General features: G+C 43.7%; 1 protein-coding gene across 1 annotated transcript in view; it reads right to left on the bottom strand.

Annotated features, from left to right (window-relative positions):
• The window catches only part of Mkln1 (muskelin 1), a 143132-nt gene extending 141050 nt beyond the window's left edge, over positions 1-2082 (bottom strand). The window contains exon 1 of the mRNA XM_055608211.1: positions 1963-2082. The gene's annotated coding sequence lies outside the window, so the exon portion shown is untranslated. The remainder of the gene's footprint in view (positions 1-1962) is intronic.
• Positions 2083-7197: the final 5115 nt, after the last annotated feature.

Below are 7197 nucleotides of genomic sequence, written 5' to 3'. Positions count from 1 at the left end.
TGTGTGTGTGTGTGTGTGTGTGTGTGTGTGTGTGTGTGTGTGTGTGTATGTATGTATGTAAGAATAAGAGAGAGAGAGGGAGTTTCTGTGTACCATGTGCATGCAGGTGCTCATGGAAGCCAGAGAGCATCAGATTTTCTGGACTCAAAGTTTGTGTGATTTGTCTGAGGTTTGTGCTATGCAACATCATGCTTTTAACCACTAAGCCATCTTGCCTAATTTATTTCACTTTTAACCCATATATTACTAGGATTTTGTTGTTGTTGTTGTTTTTTCAAGACATGGTCTCTCTGTGTAGCACTGGCTGTCCTGGACTCACTTTGTAGACCAGGCTGGCCTCGAACTCACAGAGATCTGCCTACCTCTGTCTTTCCGAGTGTGGTGGTCCATGTCTTTAATCTCAGCACTTGGGAGGCAGATTGGGTTGCTGTGAGTTCAATGTCAGCCTGGTGTACATAGTGATTTCCAGGTCAGCCAAGGATCGATAGTAAGACCCTGTCTATAAAATAGAGGGGGAGTAGAGGAATGATATTGGAGCAAAAATTTGGATATGTTTAATAATTAGCATGTATACTGCATCACTTTTTAAAGTCTTAGGATTGGAAAGGTAGCTCAGTGTTTAACGACACACACTCCTCTTTCAGAAGATCCAGGTTGGGTTCCTACAATTCACATCCAGTGTTTCACAACTGACTGTAACTCCAGAGAGCCAACCCCCCTTCTGGCCTCTGTGGACACCTACATACACAGTATGCACGTGTACACACACCTACACAGGCACACACTCAGACAGGTTTTTAAAATATTTAAAATCCTACAAGGAATTTATTCGTTTGTGCCCAAGAATCTTCCGACTCTGAATGGGGAAAAGTTAAAAGAGCAAATGGAATGCTTCAGATATATTCTGTCTACTGTATACCAATGGGGATGGGTTAACATGCTGCTTTCTCAGGGCCTGGTGTATCCCTGAAGGGACCGACCAGCTTTCGTGGGACTCCGTAACTGCATGACCTCAAGGGAGGTACTTGCCCTTGAAAATAATTGAAGGACTCAAGCAAGAAAACCTCATCCTCTTCTGTAGACAATCAGGAATAGCACAGGAGAGTTTGTCTGAAGAAGAGAGTATTGGTGAAGTTACACAGTCATCTAAGAATAAGATTGAGAGGCACGGAAGCTATGGTTTATTTAGCATCTACTGTATATTGAGCATCAGGCAAATGCTTACAGCATGAACTGACTATTATGATCATCTACTCGTAAAGGGCAAGAATATTAAGGCTTAGAGAGGGTGAGTAAACTAACTGCCCAGTGCACACACAGGTGACATAACTTTGCCTGGCTCCAGAACCCATGTTCCTACCTCATTAGTCAATGCTGACTAAAATTAATCAGATATGGAATATGAATCGTTATTGCTTTTGCAGCCCTCAAAAGTCTGTCTTCTTGGAGTGTTTCCCGTTCGGAATTTCTAGTACCTGTTGAAACACAACTGCATTTCCTACCCCAACCTTCTCTCCCAGAGTATCAAGCATATCTTAGGTGCTCATGAGAATCCATTTCTATTATCTCCCAAATTTTCAGTTGCTTATTCTGTCTGGCCATCACTGCCTGTGACTTGTTCCATTTGTAGCCCATATAGTCCTACAACCCAGAGCTGCTTCACACACATACACACACACACACACACACACACACACACACTGCTCCTCTATTACTGAATGACCAGGCTCAGCAGGTACTGATACAAGTTTCTAGCTTCTCTGTGTGCTTCAACCAAGGTTAAAGGCTGTACTACAGAGTATTGGTTGTAGCTGCTAAGAAGCTAACAGAGGCAACAGGTGGTATGACCCAACATGAGAGAAAAGTGATTCCCAGTGTAATGAACTTTGATCATTGGGAAAGAGGAGAGGTGAAGGCCCCAAGAAGATGGATTCCTCATTTCTCTTCCTCCCAAGAAATTACCTGAGGCCTGGTTTCATCCTCCAGCACAGTGCTATTCTGCAAAGCCACTCTTGCAGGCATTCCATCTTTCTATGGATTACTCAAGCACCGTCTGGCGAATGCCTTGTCTTCTTGCTTCCCTTTTCCTCTCATACTCACTGCTCTTGTGTTGCATCTCCTAAATAAAACATTGGCTTAATGTGTTAGTTTGAGTTCTATTTTTCTAGGAAACATAAACTAAAGTGTCCAAGTTCAGTTTCTCTTCATAGGACCACTGCTTCTTGGATTCTCTTGAGTGTGTTCCAAAATATAATAGCTGATAATAATATCATTCACAGACATACACACACAAAATAAAAATAAATATTAAAAATTATACTGTCATTGTCAGTACACCTAGTGGTATTTGTGTATTTCCCTTAAAAATGTATAGTTTGTTTGAAAAGAAAACTATTCAAAGAGTCCTTGGTGCTAAAACAAACAAACAAACAAAAAAATTCAAAGCCAGAAACTCACAACTGGCCTTGCTCTTGCATGCCTCATTTCCTGAGAGTCTCACAGGAACCTTCCCTTGTCCAGGTTTGGGGCCCCACTCTTCTCACTCAGACTATTATACTCTTTCTGTGCTCACACTGACTATTGTCATCAAGTGAGTAGTCATAAGACTGATTTTATCTTGTTCCCCATGTTCAAAAACTTTTAGTAATTTTTCACTGTTCAGAAAACGATGCCCAGAGATCCTTCTAGAACTGTCTTCTGATGACTGTAACAATAGCAGAAACCTAGTACTCAAAGTGCTCTGTAAACTGTTGACCAAGCTGGACCCCTCTGAGGAAAAAGGTATGAAATATAACTAGAGGGAGTCGGTTGTCATGCTCAAAGCTAAACATTACACAGAAGATGATAGCTACAGTCAGGTGGCAGCAGACACCAGGGAAGCAGCAGACAGCACTGGGTAATAAAAGCTGAGAGGTAGGAAAAAAAAATAGAAAGTGCCATGGAGCAAGGCCAGCAATGGCAACAGTCATGACAGCAAGACATCAGCAGGGTACAGAAACAGCACTTCATTATGGAATGGCCCAGGGGGCAGCTGAGTTTCATGCCAGATCTGATCCCTCTGGGCATTGCTTCCACTTAGTTTGTGGTATCCTCAGTTTAGCTCTGTTCTAGAAATGGAAATGCCTTTTCTACTAACCTGGATCATGGCAAGAACCTGAAGACATAATCAACTGAGGCTCTGAAAATAGGTAGTTAAGACGTATCTACACGACATAGGCTGAATTAAAGGTACTTAGGCACTCACAGACTAGAAAGGGAAGTGAAAGCCCAAAAGAATAGGAACTACGGAGGAACATGGCTACATAGCATGGAAGTAACGGATGATCAGAGACAGCCCAGGGCAGAGAGGAGTATGGTGGCTCCCTGTCTCTCCATAATCTCCAGAACCCAAGGGTACATAGTGCAGTCCATGATAAAAGCTGTGCTTTCAGTTAAGGAGCATGAGAAGAAAGGCTAACCCCACCTTCTGGGTGGGTCCTCAGTGCAGTCACACATATTGTTGCAGGGGAGTAGCAGGCAGAGTTTTACAACAGTAAAGGAGGAGTTGATGTGACCACAGAAACAGATTGGATTAGAGTGGCCATGAGCCAAGGAAAGCCCGAGGCTATCAGTAACTACAAGCAGCAAGAGACAGATTATCCCCCTTTCCAAGCCTCAAGGGACTCTGACCCTGCCCAAACCTTCATTTCAGACTTATGGCCTCTAGAACTGTGAAAAATAAAATTCTATTGTTTTAAGGCAACCAGTCTGTGATAATTTGTTACAGCAGTCACAAGAAACCAGCAGAGGCCAAATGGACAATAAGCAGCACAGAGTCTGCTCATCTCAAATGGCACAATGGTATCCACAATCTGGTTGGACACTCTCTTACCTACCTCTTATATCCCATTTAGAAGTTCTGCTGGGACCCTTCACACTATTTGGGTCACAGGCTCCCAAGTCATAGTTGCTTTCATTTGCAAATGTCTTTTCTTTGAGATAAGCATATGACCTTTTCCAGGAGGAGAACCTGTCTGTCACACTTTGGGAGCCCATGAAACTCCTCACACATTTCCTTTTACAGAGTAATTGGTAAATGAGAAAGAAGGCTTCCATCTGCCCATCTGTAAATGGAAAGTAACAATCACTAACTTGCCTCTCCGAGGTAATGATGACAGTGTTTTCTAAAAACAATTCCTGTACCTGTAACAGAAATGATATATCTGAAACACTTACTCCTTAGGAAAAAAAAGAATTCCTTAGGGAAAAAAATACATTTTGTTTTAGCAAGCCCTCTATTCTATGTTGAACTAAAAACTGCCAGCAGTTTACCTCAAGGAATACTTTTCTATTGTGTTTAAAGCCCTAGGTATCCTACCTGTCCCTGACACTAAAAACAGAACAGAACAAAACAAAATCAGTAAACAAACAAGCAAATAAAAAGAAAAACTTGAGACTGAAATACAAGTGCCAAAAAACTTTGAGTCATATAATAAACACTTATTAAAGAACCATGATGCAAAAGTACAGTCTACAGATACTGAGGAAATATAATAAGGCATGATCCTAAATAAGCAATTATAACAAAATATGATGATGCTTGTGTGTATATGTATGTGTTTGTGTGTGTGTGCACACATGTACATATCCAGAAGGATGTCAGGGATCTTCCTCAATCATGTGTCCACCTTTGTTTGTTGTTTGTTTTATATGTGTGTGTTGCAGGGTGGCGAAGGAGTTACTGATCCCTGAGCTGGACTGGCAGGCTGGCAAGTCTCAGGGCTCTTCCTGTTTTCCTGCCTCCACTTCCACAGTGCTGGGAGTATAGGTGCACACTGTCAGCTTTCTAAGTGGGTGTTGGAGATCTGAACTCAGGTCTCACACTTGTGCAGCAAGTCTTTCACTGACTGAACCACAGTGAATGCTTTTTAGAAGAGTAGAATGCAAAAGCATCAGAAAGGAAGGGATGGTTAACTCTAGGACAGGAGTCTCCCAAGGAACCACTTTTAAGTTAGTTTTTTAGAATTTCATCAGGCAGAGGCAAAGTCTGGGGCATTCCAAGACCAAAAGAAACAACTGCCTGTGCAGTTGCCAAGCAAACCACACCCTGTTCAGTCCTATTGTATCCACAAAGGCCTATTTTTACTCATTGTCCTTACAGGCACTTTTTAAGACAAAAAGATAATGTGAGCGAAGACCCTTCTTTGCAATCGGATATTTTCTAGGTCAAAGAAAGGAGTCTGAGGAGGGAATGTGGAGGTTGACTTCTGGTGAGTCCAGAATTCATCCAAGGAGTAGAAATGGAAGCTCTTCCCTTTTCTGGTTTCTGAAAACTGCACTGAGGCTGCCCTGGTATGAGACAGTGGGTCCTGCAGAGCTCAGAAGGTGGGAGAGAATGAGCACATCCCAACCAGAGGCACTGCTTGTTGACAAACACATCTTGATCAGGAGTGAGAGCCCTACAACCTCCAGTCTGCTGACCTTCAGATCCCTCTACTGAGAAGCAGGCACCACCCCACCTCGCTACCGACCAGCCCTGCTAGGCCTCTGAGACCAGATCCTGCTGCTTGTGAGTAGGAGGGAAAAAACCTCTTGGGAAAGCAGCCAGGATGGAGGACAGGCCAGCAGACTCCTATCAAGGGTCACAGGGTCCCCATCCTCACCGGGTCCCCATCCTCACCGTGGAGCAGCCACAGGGAAGTGGGAAATTAGAATCCCAGTCTCGCAGTCTGCACCCCTGCCTTTGTTTTCCCAGGAAGCCTCTACCTTGCAGACTCTGCCAGAAGGCCTGCGGCATTTTCATGAAGCAGTAATAACAAGGACAGAGCGTTCTAGCCTGCTGGAGCCTGCTGGCTGGTCACTCTTTCCACTGCCTTTTGTTTTCATGCATCATTCCTCTCACTTGCTTCTCAGATTCCTTCGGCTTTGAAAAAGCCACACAACGACACCACCCAGCAGGCTGGCAAGCATCTCTAACATGCACCCTGCCCTAAGCATTGACACAAATCTAGAGCTTACAGAAAGGGACCACCTCCTGTCAGCATAGCTGGCAAAGGTAGGGCTTTAAGTACCACCCTGTTGACTGGAAAATCACATCCTGCTGTCTTAATCAAATACTGCAGTGCTGGGCATGATGTTGCACATCTGTAACTCCAGCTCTTGAAGGGCTGAGGCAGGAGGATTGCAATTTCTACACCACCCTGTCTAAAATCGAAACAAAACAAAAAACTGAAAATGGAAAAACAAAGAAAATAAATCTGCAAGGTTTGTTGAGCAAACCTTTTTTCTTAAACAAACCAAGAGCAGCCAACAGATGTGTCTAACCAAAGATAGAGAAGTTTCTGTATGGCAGGTTCATTGTGAACTCTATCTCATGGTTCATGTGTTAACACTTGGTGCCAGCTGGGAGAGCTGTTTTGGGAGATTGTTGAACTATGTGGCAGGAAATGGCTGCCAGAGGTGAGTCATTGAGGGTGAGGTTTTGAAGGTTACAACCTAGCCCATTTCCTAGTGAGCTCTCTGCTTCTTGGCCAGTGACAATGTGAATAATCTGCCAAAGAGCCACCAACTGCAATGCCTTGGTCTCCCATCCATAATGGTCCATATTACTTGAAGCCATGAACCAACATAAACCTCTCCTGCCTTAAACTGATGCTGTGAGGCATGTCGTCACAGTGACATAAAAGTCACTAACATGAACTCGTCAGTGTGTTAGACTGCTGTTCACACGCTTATGCGTGCACAGAGACTCTCAGCTCCTCCACATCTGTAGCCTGTTTCCAACCACAAGAGGAAGACCCAGTGGATGTTTGCTTCCTAATAACTTAAAATATTTTACACATTTATTTAGCGTGGGGCGGGGGGGATCAGCACACCGTGGCAGTGGAAGGACAGCTTGAGGAATTCAGTTGTCTACTCTGACTTTGTGAGTCTGGAGCATTGAACTCAGGTCATCAGCTGGTACCAAGTGCCTTTGCCCACTGAGCAATCTCCTCCAGCCTGATGTTGAATTTATAAGCTTGGTGGCATTGATTCTCAGTGTGGAACAAGAGACATTTCCATAAATCATTGATGAGAGAAAAAATTGGTTCAGCTACTATGCAGAATAGCCTCGAAAGCAACCTGGTAGAGTCAAAAGCGCATACCCATTTTGGGAAATTTCCATCCTAGCTTATACCCCACACGAACTCCCACATGTGACTCAGGAGACATACACAT

The sequence above is a fragment of the Psammomys obesus genome, unplaced genomic scaffold (genome assembly GCF_907164565.1).
Source record: "Psammomys obesus unplaced genomic scaffold, mPsaObe1.curated_primary_1811, whole genome shotgun sequence".
In the NCBI taxonomy this organism is placed as follows: domain Eukaryota; kingdom Metazoa; phylum Chordata; class Mammalia; order Rodentia; family Muridae; genus Psammomys; species Psammomys obesus.
The sequence above is the reverse complement of the archived record's forward strand: the minus strand, read 5'-3'. Positions and strand labels throughout refer to the sequence as shown.